Source organism: Gymnoscopelus microlampas (assembly GCF_963454915.1).
Source record: "Gymnoscopelus microlampas genome assembly, chromosome: 1".
Classification (NCBI taxonomy): domain Eukaryota; kingdom Metazoa; phylum Chordata; class Actinopteri; order Myctophiformes; family Myctophidae; genus Gymnoscopelus; species Gymnoscopelus microlampas.
This window is the reverse complement of record NC_139962.1, coordinates 30,822,235-30,839,819: the sequence shown is the minus strand read 5'-3', so window position 1 is coordinate 30,839,819 and position 17,585 is coordinate 30,822,235.

Sequence of the window (17,585 nt, the reverse complement as noted above, 5' to 3'; positions counted from 1 at the left end):
AAAAATTATTAAAAATAAATGAAAAAAGTAATCAAAAAAACACGGCCCCCTCACGCATTAGGAGGGCAGGGTGAGTCACCAGAACCAAGGACGGGTGTTTTTGATGGTTAAACAGATTAAAATTTTAGTTTTAAGTTATAATGGGTTTGTATAGGAAGGGGGCGTGGCTGGTAAAATGAATATCAAATATCTAAATACTGAATAAAGCAACTTAAAAACGGTCTGGAGGGCTCACTAAAGCCTGAGTAGACCATAAAATGACCAAAAGTTTTTTTGAAAGTGAAATATCCCTTTAAGACTGCGATGTCATGAGTTGTTTGCTGAACCTCAAGGTCACTTAAAAGGCAGCCTTCCAATCCAAGGCTTGGTTTGTTGGAGGATATTGCTTCTGCTCACAATATACAACAAACAGATAATCATGCAAGGTACATACAATTGTCAGAAACAGTATAGCATTTCTACATAGTATATACAGTATTGTTTACGAATGAAATGTAGTAGGATATACAGCATTGGTTCCTAAAGTGGGGTTCGGGGACCCCCAGGGGTCCTTGGGGAGGTTCCAGGGGGTCCCCAGCACATTTATTTTAACCACGTTATCCATATTTTATACTTTGGCTATTCAAAAATAGCAGACTGTAACATATATATTCAACACACACTGACGAAGGCTGGATAGCCGAAATGTTTGTCATGTAACTTAAGGCATATAGAGAAATAAAAGGAAAAAAATCTCCATGTCATTCTGAGTACATTCACTTGCCGTTGTTTGTTAGGTAATTCAAACTAAAATAGCAGATCTCTGGTCTGATGTTATCCACTATCGATGTCAGAGAGAATCTTTACAGTGCGGTCGTGCATGCACCATAGCCCTGGTAATAACATTTGTGGTTTATATCCCAATCATCGGATTCACTCTCAGTTGACGTATGGCGTGCATGTCTTCAATATTAGGTTTGACATACGGTACTGAACCTCCATTCTATATGCTACTGCTACAACCTAATAAGCCATCTTCTCTTTTTATCATCACAGCAGCAAATAGGAAGTCATGTATGTTGAATAACACATGACGACATTTCACTTTAATGCCTATGGAGCTCATGTCTTTTTTTTATATACGGTCAAGTGTGCCGGGGGTGGGGGGGGGTTCATTCTGAACAGGGTTGTCATCACTGGAACCATGCAACGAAAGAGTGAACTTACGCAGTAAGGATTTGAGAGCAACAGACACGTAATTATCGCCTGGCACATAAATGCTTCCACATATCAGCCAGCATGTTACATGATAAGTCAGTGCCTGGCCATTGCAGTCGCATCTCATCAGGGAAGGCCAGAGGAATGTACTGCTGCTATGTTCTTTCTATCTTTCTTCTGCCTAGAAGAGAAATGCCTGGAGAGAAATGCCTCTCTGAAGTATGTCAGCCTCTAGTCCTGCAGTGCTGAAGCGTTAACCATGTATGCCCTATTTTTTTATGGGGAAAAAAAGCCTCACACTGTGATCAGCTATTTTCAAATAGCTCATGTATAAAATAGGGATAAAGTGGTTAATGTATGTTTCATAATATCATAATTTATCTGAAAAGTAACTAGTAACTAAAGTTTTCAAATAATTGTAGTGGAGTTAAAGCACAATATTTGCCTCTGAGATGTAGTGGAGTAGAAGTTTAAAGTATTGGAATTTGGAAATACTCAAGTAAAGTACAAATACCTCAAAATTGTACTTAAGTACAGTACTTAAGTAAATGTACTTAATTACTTTCCACCACTGCTCATCAGTGAATGTGAGCTGCCCTCCATCCAGGACGTACACAACGGACATTAAAATTGCCTAATTGGTGGGTGGGTGGGTGGACGTCACAAACGTAACATGCGGACCGGTGAGGAGCATCGTTGCTCCGATCCGCACCAAACGTGGCACCAACACTGGTCAGGGGTCTGCCATCAGAGTAGCCACACCAGGGCCTACGTGTGGCACCCAGGCCCCGCTCCCTCTGTGTTGTCCTATTGGCTGGACTTTAAACACCCATAACTCCAGTTCCCAGCATGCTAAATTCCCCAAACTTGGTGCTCTCAGACGGCCGATAGGGACGGGCTGTAATGTGCCGATGGCCCGCCCCCTCTGCTTTCCTATTGGCTGGGGTTTAGACCATAACTCCAGTTCCCAGCATGCTACAGGCTCCGAACTCGGTGGGTGGTCCCACAGACTTCCTTCCCCCTTTCGGTTTGTCGGATTGCCTTGAAACTTCACACACTCTCAATGGTCCCAGGACATGGATCTGTTCACATCCGTTTTTTACCAGGAAGTGGTCGTAGACGCCTACCTCCCGAACACAAGGTCGCACAGGTATGACAGCGGACCTGGGTGCTGCAAGTGCATCGCTGCTCGGCAGGAGTGTTATAACAGTGTTTAACACTTTAAATGGCCATACTTCGGTGACCATTGCTCTCATCAGCGCAACATACAGTAGGATTAGGTTTGAAAATCTAGTGGATTAAAGTTCTCAAGTCGCCACGACTGATTTCAGTCATTTGGATTCCTCTGAAGCCAGCATGTCTTCTATGGAAGAAAGTTGCGCAGCGAAAATAGCCTATCTACTGTACAAGCTTGTAGATAGGCTATTATTTCAAGATTAGAGCATTTGAAGTGGTCAAACTAGCAATATGTTCAAAAGCATCTTCCATAACATCTTAGTATTCTCGGATATTTCATATAATAACAACGATTAAAGCAATCAATCTGTGATTTTCTCACCTGGTTGGCAATAAAACAGTAGGAACAATATTACTAAAACATTATAATTTTAATATATTGTGTTGCGCTAGTGAGGGGGGCTCCTTTCATGCTGTTTCACAAATCGCACATTAGGACTTGGCCATACAACATTTCCAGTTGTGTTATTTCATTTTGCATTAATCCATGTACTAACCTGTAGTAACCTGTATTCCTCGTTTGACTCTGGAGCTGAACCCTGTCAGATCTGGTAATATCCCGGGTCATGACTAGGGCGACACACGTACTGTACTGTATAGGGCCGATAACCCGTGTTGCAAACCCTTTCCAGGTCGTTGCTTCAGTGTGAAAGGGCTATTGGACTGCCAACTTAAAGAACAATGTCCTCTTTTCTTACTCATGGAATATAATAATGGCTCTGTCACCCGCACTTGGCTTGGAGTTGGCTCATAGGCCTCAGTCTATTAGCTGTCAGCATTCATTTCATGCATTCATTGAGTAAAAGAAAGCGATATGACATTCCGACTGCCCCTATTTAACACACAATCACACAGCGGCAGACTTACTGTGAATGCTCGCTTTTTCTCGCTGCAGCAGCTCTCGTATCAATTTTCAACAGGTCAATATTTGAAGACATGCTAAAGGTTTTAACTAGTCTGCCCTTTGAGGAATACTGGACTAATTTCATCAGTGAGCACAGCTGTCAAAGTCCAGTAAAAAAAAAAAAAAGGAGGAGAAATAAAAATGAAGATTGAACCTCAGATATAAATGTTAAATGACCTGAATTTTATACCCCTCCTGCTGCTCACAGCGTTATTATTGGACTCTATGTCTTGTTTTGTTTTTTTCCCAGGCAGGGAAAACAAACTGCTTCCTCCACCCCACACACTCCCGTCCCATCCACCTCCCTAGCCCAACGCACACGGGGACAAATATTATTATTTTTTTATCAAACAACTTGAATATTGCAAACAGGTTTGCGCGTCTTTGTTTGCAGCATTCAGCGGGACCAATCATTATCTTTTAATTACCACTAGGAGTATTGGGGCCCATTACGACATGGTAATTAATCTTACACCTTGGCAAACCATGAGGCTAGTGGTGAGAGGGGCGGGGAATCGGCTGTACAAACAGTGAGTGTATGGAAAACGCTGTTCAGTTACAATATGTACACAAGAACAAACACTGAATAATGAATGAACTAATGGTGCAAGCCTACAGATAAAGAGAGGTAGTGCAGAGAGTATTCGTGACATGCACACCCATTAGAATGCTCACATATCACACATGAATGCTTGCTTTTCATAATCAGTGGTGGAAAGTAAGTACATTTTCTCAAGTACTGTTGTTGTACTTAACCTTAGAACACTAACGTTGAATATTATCACACCATCACTAACGTTGGCTATATTTGACCTATTATATTCCATAGAAAATACTTCCCATCAAAATATATGAAAGTACAACAACACATGGCAAACTGAGGTACTCGTCTTTAATGCTTCAATATAAAATATCACAAAAAATGAAAAACATTATATGGGTGCCCTAGAAAAAAGCAATACCATAATAAGACCTCATGTAGGCAAAATCTGTACAAAATGTGGGGATTGTTAACAAAGAATTCCTTAAACAAAATAATAATAATGGAGCTGGGAACTTCTTTGGTCCACCCACTGGGACATATGAGCCTTTGCAGTGAAGGCACATGACTGACAACTGTGGGAGAGGAGAGGCCACCTGATTTGTTTTACTCTCTATCACTAACGTCGGGTGAAAATCACCCAATCACCCAAAAACAAAAATGGGTTCAGGGAAACAAGCCTGCCTTTGATTATGTCACTGAGCAGCCTGAAGGTAACCCACCCACCTCAACCATCAGCAACACAATGACAATCACATAACCATAAGTACAATTTTGAGGTGCACATGTGTGTGGGGAGGAAACAATTGGCATAACGAAATTGGGGAGAAAAGGTTATTTTTTTTAGCACAAAAAAGAAGGGATAAAAAAATCGGACTACTTCTTCCACCACAGCTTTTCATAATAATCTCCATCAGGCTGTGTGTTAGCGTGATGTGTGTCCTGTCCAATCCATCCAACTTTATAAAAGCACATTTTAGACATCAGTTGATCAAAGTGCTTTCAGTTAATTAATAAAATAATAGCCCAAAACAACAACAACAACATAGGAAGAACTCTCAAACTGGCTTAAAGGCCAAGATGTTTGTGCATGCCGCCACAAGGCCAAGGAAGACACTCCATCCTAATTTTGCAAATCTGCTTCATGGTGGTGCAATATCAGCCGCTTCGCATTTTGGTCAATACATCGTGAACCGTAGGTCGTACAGTCCTTGGAGTCACTCCTCATAAAGGCCACGCCTTTAGCATTTTCTTCAAAACACACGTTTTGACTCCTACATATTTTGTCCAAACCTCACACAACTGCACATTATGTCTGGAGTCATGTGATAAACATGTATTATGCAGATTTTTCACATTCCTTTCAAAATGGCTATGATTTTTGCGGGAGGGATCTACAGTATATTGCACACAAAATGCCAAACATCATGAGTCAGATCGACCCCAAATTTGAATCATATTTTGAGAGGCCTCTAAACAACGAGATTTCACTTACACCCATTAGGGGGCACCACAAATGCCTCAAATGCCACTGTTTTTTGCAGAAACATATTCTATTTGTTCCCCACCAAATCAAATGACCTCGGGAGTCATGTAACGAGTGCCAAACAAAGGGTTACTGCTTTTTTGCATCCCTTCCTGGCATCCATATTTTACATAACACCCAAGCCAGGCAGAGGTACAGTAGGTGGGAGGGGGTTAATGAATCACGTTATGCATGATTCACCCTTTCTACAGCAACATAGAAACTTTTCCCCCAGCAATCAAACAATGCCAACGTCCAATCTCACAGTCAGCATATATGAGATACTTGATTCTCCCCACATTAATATTGAAGCCCACATTCTCAAATATCATTGCTGTCATCAACTAACCAGTGGGCAGTTATTGTGTCTCCATCGGAGCCCTCTGAGCACCCAGAGCGTTCTTCTTTCGCATTGATGGCAAGAAAAACTGTCCCCTCCCTGGGCAAATCACCTTGGAGCCACACCGCTCCAAGGTGCTTTGCCCAGGGATGGTGTTATTCGCAGAATAAAAATCCTTCCTGGCATCCCTGTTTTGGCCAAAAAGCAAATAGACAAAAAGTGCTGCGCTATTGTGATTATCCACAATGTGTGTGGGCTACATGTTTGCCTGTATTGCAAACGCTATTTATATCCCTTAACATATTAGTCTCTGTTCTGGCTGTGCCCATGATTGATTAACAAGTCAAATTAAATCACTGTCAATTGTGTAACTATGCTAATATTCTAAACAGTGCAATTAGAGCCATTAATTAAACGAGACTACCTAAGTCTCAAGGACAGCAGTAGAGTTATGATGGCCAAAGAGATCTAATTTCACTGCTTCATAACTGGTGCACTGCCGTTTAGAAATGAGCTCTGTTATAGTGGTAAAAACGTTGATATGACATACCGAGTGCAAACCTTTTATGTTCCTTTTTCATAATCAGTGGTGGAAAAAGTACTCAATTGCTTTACTTAAGTAAAAGTACCAATACTGCAATGTAGAAATACTCTGTTACAAGTAAACGTTCGGAATTCAAAAAGAGTAAAAGTACAAAAGTATTGGCATCAAAATGTACTATCAAAAGTAGGCTAAAAGTACTCATTAGGCACAACGAGTTAGGTTTCACAAGTTTTTAAAAAAATCCTAAAAATCCTTTGAAAATAGCAGATCGTCTATTTTCAATGGCGGAAATGTATATAGGGCTGAAGAGGTTAATGTATGCTTTATAATAATAATCAAAATCTACAAAGTAACTAGTATCTAAAGTTTTCAAATAATTGTAGTGGAGTAAAAGTACAATATTTGCCTCTGAAATGTAGTGGAGTAGAAGTTAAAGTATTGAAAATTGGAAATACTCAAGTAAAGTAAAAAAATATGTCAAAATTGTACTTAAGTACAATACTTGAGTATACTTAGTTACTGTACACCACTGTTCATAATTATTAGGAAAAGCAATTAGATGAGCCATTTTCACTACTTTTGTATGATGAAGTAGGGCATTCATTTACAAAAAGAATCACATAAAAAGTTGAAATATGGAGATACAAGGTTCTGCCCCGACAGCAACGATATTGTCGTTGTCAGGTGGAAACACTGTATGTCCAAATCGTTACTGTTCAGGCAATGGGGGAAAAAAAATAACATGTGTTCCATTGATTCAATGTAGAAATAATTTAGTCTCAAGCTCTTGTTTTTTAGATAAATATTCTTAAAACCCTCAGACAGAATGAATCACTTTTACTTTCACCTTCAAACCTTTTCAAAGGTAGCAAAAATAGCCCATCTACAAGCAGATCTACAAGCAGGCATCGCAAGGCACTGTGAGCCTTTAGATCTGCTATTTCACTACCCAACACTCTTGTAGGATGAAGTAGGGCATACATGGGCAACTGGCGGCCTGGGCACCTCAAGCCCCCAGAGTTGCTGAGAAACATTGAAGCCGCCACCCCAGTGGCCAAAGCTGGAACTGCATGTGGGGAGAAATACCTGTACATGCGCGAGCAAAACGTACTGAGAGATATTTATAAATATAAATATGTAAACATATTATACATAAATACATATGCATTTACATATAAATATGCATCTCGAGTGTATTTAATAAATATCTCACGTTCATTGGGACACTAGGCCTACTGCGCATGCTCATAACTCTATGGTGTCCCCAAAAACTACTCTATAAATAATTCTACTTCCGCAGGCTTCCAGGTGCTTCAAAACGCCACTGAGCACATTCATTGAAATGATAGCTGGGGGGCGGGGCAATCCGCCCTCTAGTTATATTATACCTCTATGGGGCACCTTCACTTAATGCAGCCGACAGGTGAATATCGTAATAGCCTACTGATATATTATTGATGTCAGCTGTTTACAATTCCAAACATGTAAACATGACCCGCTTTAATTACTTCAGTCTATATTAGTAGCTTAATGACTAGTATTAAAATTCTATTGTCTTTTTTATGTCCAATGTATTTGTATTTAAGTTAAAAACGTTAACATAAGTATAACTAAATGCATTTGAAATTAAATGAGAATTTTACTTTTCAGGATTCCAATTCAAAAATAGCAAAAAACATAAATCACGATTCCAATTCAAAAATAGCAGATCTACAAGCTCAAAACAATATTTTTCAGCCTCTTTTGAGCTTGTAGATCGGCTATTTTTGCTACTTTTGTGTGACATTACGAAAAAAGTTAAGATACAGAGATAAGAGGTGTCTGCCCAACAGTGTATGCAATGTGGCCCTCTGGAGTGAGTTTGGAAATATAGTGGCCCTCTCCATCATCAAAGATGCCCACCCCTGAAGTAGGGCATTACGTTTTCACAAAAAAAACAACAACAACAACATAAAAAGTTGAAATACAGAGATAAGAGGTTTCCGCCCGGACGGCAACGATATGAGTAGAGATGCAGACAGTATAATGTGACAGAAGCCATCATAATCATTCAATGTAGCAAACATTCTGCTATATTCAGCTAGCAACATTTCAGTGACAAAATAATAATATCAGGAAGAGACAGAGAGAGGAGGAATTAATGATGGTGACACAGTGACAGTGTTATTGCGGGGGGAGAGGCAGAAAAATAGACAACTCTCAGAGAACTGAGTAATCTTCATGGATTTAAATGGATGCAAACACTTGGTAGACAACTTTGCTTTCACAAAATAAGAGTTTGATGTTGTTGTTCACACTGACGCTGAAAAACAAGTTTACAAACAAAGCTTCATAGACATTTAAAAGAAAATTATAATAAGGAAATACCCAGTGCAATTACAAATAGTAAGTGTTGCAATGTAGTCAAGAAATAGAAACATGGATAAAAGACAATGGAACAATGGATAAATAAATGAATAATAACATGAAACAAAAATGAAAAACTCCAATTAAAAGCCACTTTATACGAATAGAATACTGAGAGACAAACAGACAGACAGACAGACAGACAGACAGACACTTTCCTAAATAGCTCAGCCCGCAGGAGCCTAAATTCGTTTTTTATAAGAGTTTTAAAAGAGGACACTGAGGCAAGGTTATTACAATTTCAATACTTATACTTCTACTCCACTACATCTCAGAGGCAAGTAGTGTACTTTCACTCCGCTGCAATTATTTGAACATCTTAGTTTCAAGTTACTTTGTAAATTTAAATTCTTAACATACATGGACCACTGAAGCTGTATTTTATTCGGCAATTTAAAAAAGAAACTTGACGTTGACTTTTTATATTTTGATGGCAATACTGTTGTTGAATACAGGCCTTCTAATTGTAACTGAGTATTTTCATGTTATGGTATTGCTATTATTTCTACTTAAAACATATGAGTATTTCTTCCACCACTGCCTCTCACCTACCGATCCACAGCTTGCTCTGTAGATCAGAGAGAACAAGCAGGGCTGCAAGAGGTGAGAAGGTCAATAATGCAAGAAGGGGCAATTGATTTAAAAACAAGCAATAACATTTTGAAATCAATTCTGAACACCACGGGTAACCAGTGCGATGAGTCGAGAACAGGGGAAATGTGCTCATATTTCCGAGTTATTGTAAGAACACTAGCTGTGGTATTTTGTACCAGTTGGAGTCGGATGATTGATTTCTGGGGCAGTCTGGCAAATAATGACTAACAGTAATCTAGACGATTGGAGACAAAAGCATTAATGAGTTGTGCATCGCTGAATGAAAGAAATTATCTAATCAAGCAATTTGACGTCTGAATCCTGGTCAGTATCTTGGTATCATGGTCCTGGTGTCAGTATCCTGGTGTCAGTATGGTCCCGGTGTCAGTATCCTGGTGTCAGTATGGTCCCGGTGTCAGTATCCTGGTGTCAGTATGGTCCTGGTGTCAGTATCCTGGTGTCAGTATCCTGGTGTCAGTATCACTCACTGAAATGAGTGGATTATTGTGTTATGTTATTATTATTCATATTTAAAACCTGCACCTATACTGACTTTTGTATTGTGTAGTAAAAATATATACCAATTATGTATATTTATATTGAAGACATAAATGATATCTAAGACATGCCACAATGATGATTAACGTATCGTTTTACTAGAAAGAAGCTATTTTAAAGACGGGGTGCCGTGATTTTCAGTGATATATTTCTACTGCGTCATTAAAGCGCTGTTTTTCTATTGGCACGTTTGACCCTCAAGGTTTCAGCCTCCAGGAAGAAACTCAAAATAGAGGATATGCGCATGCTTAAAGTGAATAGCACATCGAGTGGCAAAGAAACATGCAAAATGAGTTTAACATTGTTTAATGTTGTTTATTGCAATCAGATATGACTTTTCTGTTTTGATGCATGGGCTGTCAAGGCCAGAAAGTATTTTTTTGACACTCAGTAGTCATTCCTGCATAACTTCCGGGTTTGATGATCATGTCACACGCATATCCTCTATAGTCAGAGAAGACATAAAACACCATAAAACACCACCGGGGGGCTTAATGAAGTTCTATCAACCTCATAGACACAAGAAGACAGAAGTGCAAAACCATGGCACCACCTCTTTAAGGAGGAATGTAATGTTAACTAGCCACATCTACATACTGATTTTGAACACACACATACAGTACACACACACACGCACGCACACACTCTTCATAATGGGCCGCTAATAAAACCAACAGATATTCATGCACCTCATGAGAGCATAATTGATGAAAATAAGCTCATCTAATTACACTGTTTAAAAAGTTCCTTTGTGCTGCGGGAAAAGAGGGAGGCGTGGACGCCATAGGAGAAGAACAACACTGTGCTTCTCTCCAGGCAAATGGTTCAGAGGGTTTGACAGCCCTGCGGTAATCTGTCAGTGTCATCCTCTATGAGTCTCTCTCTCTCTCTCTCTCTCTCTCTCTCTCTCTCTCTCTCTCTCTCTCTCTCTCTCTCTCTCTCTCCCCCCCCCATACTTTCAGAACCAAAGTAAAAGTACTCAAATGTGTCGACCTATTTCGAAAACATTAGATCTGCAAGCTCACCACGTGTCGCATCGTTCATCAGATCAGCTGTAGATCAGCTGTTTTTTAAAATTGCATATGAAATAAGGCTTACGTGGTTTAAGGTAGGGTAGGTGATTTACTTTGGTTAAAATAAGTGTTAAATAGCTCTATATTCTCATAATACTCATTGCTATTGAGTGTTTGTTCAGTAAAAGGAGTCTCCAGTGTCTCTCCATCTCTTTATTAAACAGAAAATATATTTTTTCAGTGCTCTCTCCTGATTGGTTTAAATGTTGTCACCTACCTGAAAATACGTATATTCTGTTTACTAAAGAGCTGGAGAGACCCCCGTGACCGAACAAACAGTCTGTAATGATTACTATCAGAATATAGTACTTTAACCTTTTTAACAAAAATAATTATCAAAGTCTCCAAAGTAGTAACTAAAGCTGACAAATAATGTTTGGAGTAAAAAGTACAATATTTGCCTCTGAGGTGTAGTGGAGTAGAAGTATAAAGTATCAAGAAATGGAAATGAAAGCGTCTCAAAATTGAACGTAAGAGAAGTACTTGAGTACTTCACTGTGCTCTCTCTCTCTCTCTCTCTCTCTCTCTCTCTCTCTCTCTCTCTCTGTGAGACTCATCCACAGTATACACTTCATACAGTGAATGATTCATCTGCATCCAGTATAGAAGGAAGAGGCTTGAATTACCTATGAGTTATCTCCTCAATAAGTCCTAATCAGACAGCTGCCGTTTGCTCCACTGTAAACAAAAGTAATTACAGTAGAATGTGATGGATGGACTGAACAGGACAGCGTCTGCACGCTCAGGACCAGCCTGTGTGAGGCTCTGTAGAGCGGAACACTTTGATTAGGGACGGACTAGCACCAGCACTACTTGAAAATGAGCCCCCTTCCCCCCGCCCCCAACACAAAGCACACACGTTTCACTTTCTAAAATAAGCTCTCTGCCCATACAGAACGCTGTTGAGTTTTCCCTGCATTTTTTTTGGTCCAGTAATTCACTTCAACAGCTCTGGAACTAAATTATTTTAAAAGTAAGAGAATCTATACTGTACAGTGTACACGGGTCCATTTCACTGTGTAATATCACTTCATTGTGATTAAAGGTAATATGTAGTACTCAATGTACAAGTACATCCCCTGGGAATGATGTGCAAGTACAGTACATCCCCTAGACATGGCACTATGTCGCAGGGACATTCCTTCAATCCAACCCTTGATGCTGAGTGCCCAGCAGGGAGGCCATGGGTTCCATTTTTAAAGTCTGTGGTATGATCCTGGCCAGGTAATCAAACCCTGACCTCCAGATCTCAGGGCGGACACTCAAACCACATTGTGGTTGTAGTTTACAAGAAACTGGAAAGAAAAAGAGTGGCACAAAGTATAGTTTCCCACCTTACTTAGCCTCACCAGCTCACCTTGCAGTGATTCTCAAACCTTTTCATTTCAATGGCCCCAGTTTAATATTTATTAGGCCACAGGCCCTCATTTGATTGACTGGGACTGGGACACCTAATCTACATGGTAAAATCCTCAGTGTGTACAAATGGATTTAATACACTCTCACAGTTGGTTCCTAACTATCAATCATTTCACTGGGGACCCCCTCAATGAGCCCTGGGGGTCCCTAGACCACTCTTTGAGAACCACTGACCTGATTATAACCAGAAGCAAAAGGGGTTAAGAAGCCATTAGCCCACTCTTGGAATCTGATTGGCCCCATACTGATCCCACATAGATGTCTGTATACTCATTGGATACCTTAAGAAACAGCAAGGGGTTTTTACTGTGTTTGCTTTTTTTCTCCCTTAATATGTGGCAGAGCACAGGAGGAACAAAGTGAACGCATTTGTGGAACGGCTGGTAAGGACACTTCCTACCTCACAGAACAACACACATCAGACAGCCCGGCATGCAATTATAAGTACTCATGGTCAATTTAAAAAACAGATGCTGTCATTCATATGGTTGCTGTTACTGTTCTTACCTTCGTCTATCACAGTGTTTCCCTAACATTTCAGCACAACACCCAAAAGATAAATGTGGTGTCTCCCTGCGACCCATTGAATATTTTATTAGGCAGAAATGTCAAAAAGCAGCATAAGTACAGTTAGAAACACTTTATCTAAAAGGTCCGTCCAAAAAAGTCCTTGCAGTCTGGTTTCCATTGAGGTCCCAAACTTACAAAACGTACAAACTACAAGCTTTGCGACTCAACACGTTTTGAGCTTGTAGATTTGCTATCTTATTATGACAAAATATCCTGAAGCATTCTGAAAACTAGAAAAAGTGCTCCTCGGAGCACAAGTCTCCGCCAGGTCAGGTAGGTTATTATGGCCTCCTGGTGGCGCTATAATAGCCGAATGTGAAAAGGATGCCATTTATTCCTAGGCCTTGCACGGCAATCGGACACTGCATGCATGATTTGAGGCATTTTGTTCTAAAAAGGTGTTTTGCTAAATTTGACCTGCTGGTGGCGCTATAACCGGCCTATGTTAAAAGGGTGGCATTTGTTCCTCAACATAGTGTGAATGTGCGTTCAAAGTTTAACCGTAATCGGACGCTGCATTCATGATTTGCGGCATTTTGTTCAAAACGGGCCACTCCTGCAAGCATTACATGTCAATGTTAGCCAATCAGGATGGCATATGAGAAATCAAACAGATCCGCCTTGATCACCTGACTATAGAGATCATGTGTACCGATTTGCGTGAAATTTGGATCAAATATGAAGGCCTAATATAAAAAAATGTGTTTTACATAAGTCTGCCTCCTGGTGGCGCTATAAAAGGCAAATGTGAAAAATGCAGGGCAAAGGTTTGTCCTTGGCCTCTAGAGAGTGTGCATACAAAGTTTTACACTGATCGGTGCAGTTATAGGTAAAAATACGAATCGGCCTGTTACAGCGCCACCATGAGGCTGATTTGAACATTTTCAAATGGCATTTCTTCCTCGGCCTAATGGTAATGTGTGTGCAAAATTTCACGGAAATTGCATGCTGTGTTCATGATTTGAGGCATTTTGTTCGAAACAGAGTACTCCTGCAAACTTTGAAAGACAATTTTTGCCAATCAGGATGGAATATGAAAAATCTGAAATGAGCCGTTTCTTTTAATGACTATAGAGATACTGTGTACCGATTTGGGGGATTTTTGGCCCAAATTTGTAGGAGTACTGTTCAAAAAAGTGTTTTGCACAAATCGGCCTCCTGGTGGCGCTATAAAAGGCCCATGTGAAAAATGTGGAGCAGAGGTTCGGCTTTGGCATCCAGGGACTGTGTGTGCACAGTTTCGCTGCAATCAAGCCAACGGTGCCAGAGATTAGCTGTACACAGACAAGACAGAATGACACACACACACACACGGACGGACGGACGGACGGACGGACAGGGGGTAAAACATACTCTCTCGCCATGCCTTTCGGCCTGGCGGAGACAATAAGATTCAGGAAGGCGCTAGAAGGCCACATGTGCAGGTAACATGCCAAAGGTAACGCGTTGTGAGCTTGTAGATCGGCTATTTTCAGCATGCAACCAAGTGTAAAATCAGCCATTACGATGCCATCAAGACCTGCCAAAATTTATTTTAGTCGACTAAATCAACAGTAGATTTAGTCGACAATAATCTTATGATATTTAGTCGACTAAAACTAGACAAAAACTAGAACATTTCAAATGACTAAAATATGACTAAAACTAAATGGAATTTTATTCAAAAGACTATGACTAAAACTAAATCAAACTTTGTTGTCAAAATCAACCCTGGACTGCACACAGCTCCAACATCATCATCGAGTATGCGAACGACACAACAGTGATGGGCCGGATTGCCCGACAAGGATGAGACCGCCTACAGGGACGAGGTCGCTTCACTGGCACCCTGGTGTCAGGAGAACAATCTTGCTCTCGATGTCAACAAAACCAAGGAGTTGATTGTGAATTGCAGGAGGCCGAGGAGAGAACATGCACCTATCTACATTGATGGCGTTTCTGTGGGAAGGGTCCGAGACTTTAAGATGGCGTACACATCGACAAGGATCTCAATTGAGCCACACACACACCAACCACGTGGTGAAAAGGGTTCAGCAGCAGCTGTAATGGATCCGTTCGGAGCAGACCCCCGCATCTGCCAAACCTGTCTCACTCCCCAAAACGTATATTATGACTTCTTGAGACAAACGTCAAACGGTGACTTGAAGGGGGTACCCTTTCAGTCAAACGGTGCCTTCCTGGGCACACTCCAGGAATGTGGAAGTGCAGGTCTCAAACCCAAGACGTAAAAGGGTGACGGGTCCGCCAACATTTTTTTTAAAACGACAGAGGGCGGCACACCGTCTCAAGCGGACTTGAGCCACGGGAGGCATCGCCACGGGAGGCATCGCCAAGCAAGTCGCTGCGTCGAGCGTTGCGAAGTCCGATTGAGCCGTTTGATCAGGGGAATCCAACGCCCACACCGCCATTGACGTCTTTTGACGCATGTTTCAGTTTTTCACGCTAGATGGCACTCTTCGCTAACCTTTGAGCTACCATTTGACTCCCAGTGAAGCAGGAAATCACGTGATCGCAAAAAGAAAAAAACACGTTCACTCCCATTCTAATGGATTTGGAAAAATGCCCTTTTCTCTGCTTTCTGTTGCTTTTTGGGGAAAACAACCTTCATTCAACTGCCAATAACTATGGAACGGATTATCACAACGGCACGCTCCCCCCCCACCCCCCACCCACCCAAATCTACGAGACTCGGATACGTCTTTTAAAGCGATCGATGGATGGATCGTTGTGAAGAATAATATTCTATGATTTTTCAAAGGTTAGTGGAAACGCTCGGAATTCCTGGCAAGGTCGGCTAATAGACAAAGTTTTGCTCTGGCGGTTAATGAGTTAAGGGGGTTCCAAATGGACCCTTACAGGTCTGTCTGTAACTCTGTAAGTTATGAGGGTCGTTGAAATTAAAAAAAAAGTTTGAGAACCACTTTTTAGTTTGTTCCCACCCCAGTGCAGCTGATGGGATCAGACGTTTGAACGCAGCAGTGGAATTGGTGCAGTTGTGTGGAGGTCTGCGCATTGCGGAGGTCTGCGTCACGCCTTGAACTCTTTCCATGGCAAAATTCCCACCGGTCCAGCAAGCAACGAAAAGTCAAGCAGGAAGAAAATGCAGGATAAACTTATTTTGGCAGCTCCTGATTTCCCTGAGCTATACAATAATTAGAATATGTCTGGGACGGGTTTGTTTAAATCCAGTGAATATGAGAGATGTGACCAAAATGGCAATTGAATTTTCACAATAAATGCTTTTAATGAGGAAAACGTATAGCCCTGCATATCCACAACCTCTGCAAGTTACCTTTCCATTTTCAGCGAATTTGAATGGCTACCACCCCTTCCCTTCTCAACTTACAGTACGCCTCCCCTTTTTTACTTTTACTTTTGTACTTTCTTTTGATGCCATGCACTTTTACTCATGTACAATGTTGAATACAGGACTTATACTTGTAACAGAGTATTTTTTTATGTTGTGGTATTGCTGGTACTGCTTTTACTTGTGTAAAAATACGCAAGTATACTTATTCCACCACTGGGTGTGACGCCTACTCTTTCAGTGATATTGGTTTGCAACATTGACAAGGAACCAAATGGAGGACAACAAATGGGATTAATACAGTATAATCATCTGCCCCAAACAGGATGCTATTGTGACACAGATACAAGAACCAAACTATGATTAAAATTGTATGTAGAAGCAGGACTATGCTTTTATTTCATTACAATCCACAAGCATGCACAAAGGCACAGGGGTGGTTGGTGGGGCTGGGGGAGGATGTCACAGCAGGCTTATTACATAAACGTAAGTAATGCAATTGTGTCAAATATAAATATATGCATGTGGGTTTGTGAGACACTGGAAATCATTTATGCATGGTTAAAAGAGAGGTTTGACATTTAATATTGATGGTACTTTGGCATTAACTGTGCTGGATATCTCCCTGGGTAATCATCATTTTTGAACGTGCCGTTGCTGTCGGGCACAAACCTCATACCTCCATGTTGTGAGCTTGTAGATCAGCTATTTTTACTATTTAAAAACAATCTTAAAAGCTAAATTGAAAGTGGTTGAGTGTGTCTGTGTTTTTTATGAATATTAAACCAATTAAAAGTATTAACAAAAGCTTGTGAGTAAATAATAACTACATTGAATGCATTTTGGAAAACAGGTTCTTTTTTTTCCATTACCTGCACAAGTAACAGCTTTGGACATACAAGGTTTCCGCCACAATGCTTTGATGTCAGTTTCTCTATCCAACCAGAGCCTGATGGAACTCATAATATGCTCGCCTCGATGTCGATCTCATGACAGATGTGGCTTGGTCATGCGTTTTGTGTGAATTAAAGGGAAATTACAGTTACAAACGGAGAAAAAACATACCTGACATTTCTCGCTGTGTGCATCTATCACGTCTGTATATTGAGTTTTTCATAATATTCTACACATTATCTTGTCTTTCTCATTCTATCTCATATCTTGTGTCTATTGATCGTTCTGCTACTGCTACTGCTGGCTGCTTATAATGTGGTAAATTAGAAAATACTGGAGCACACAGATATTCTTATACATATTTTATGAGGTGCAGATACAATACAAATGCTATTATCCTATTCTGACAGTATACTGGAGACTCATGATTGTAACAGTTTGAAGTGCAGTAAACATAGAAATAGATTCACCAAATGG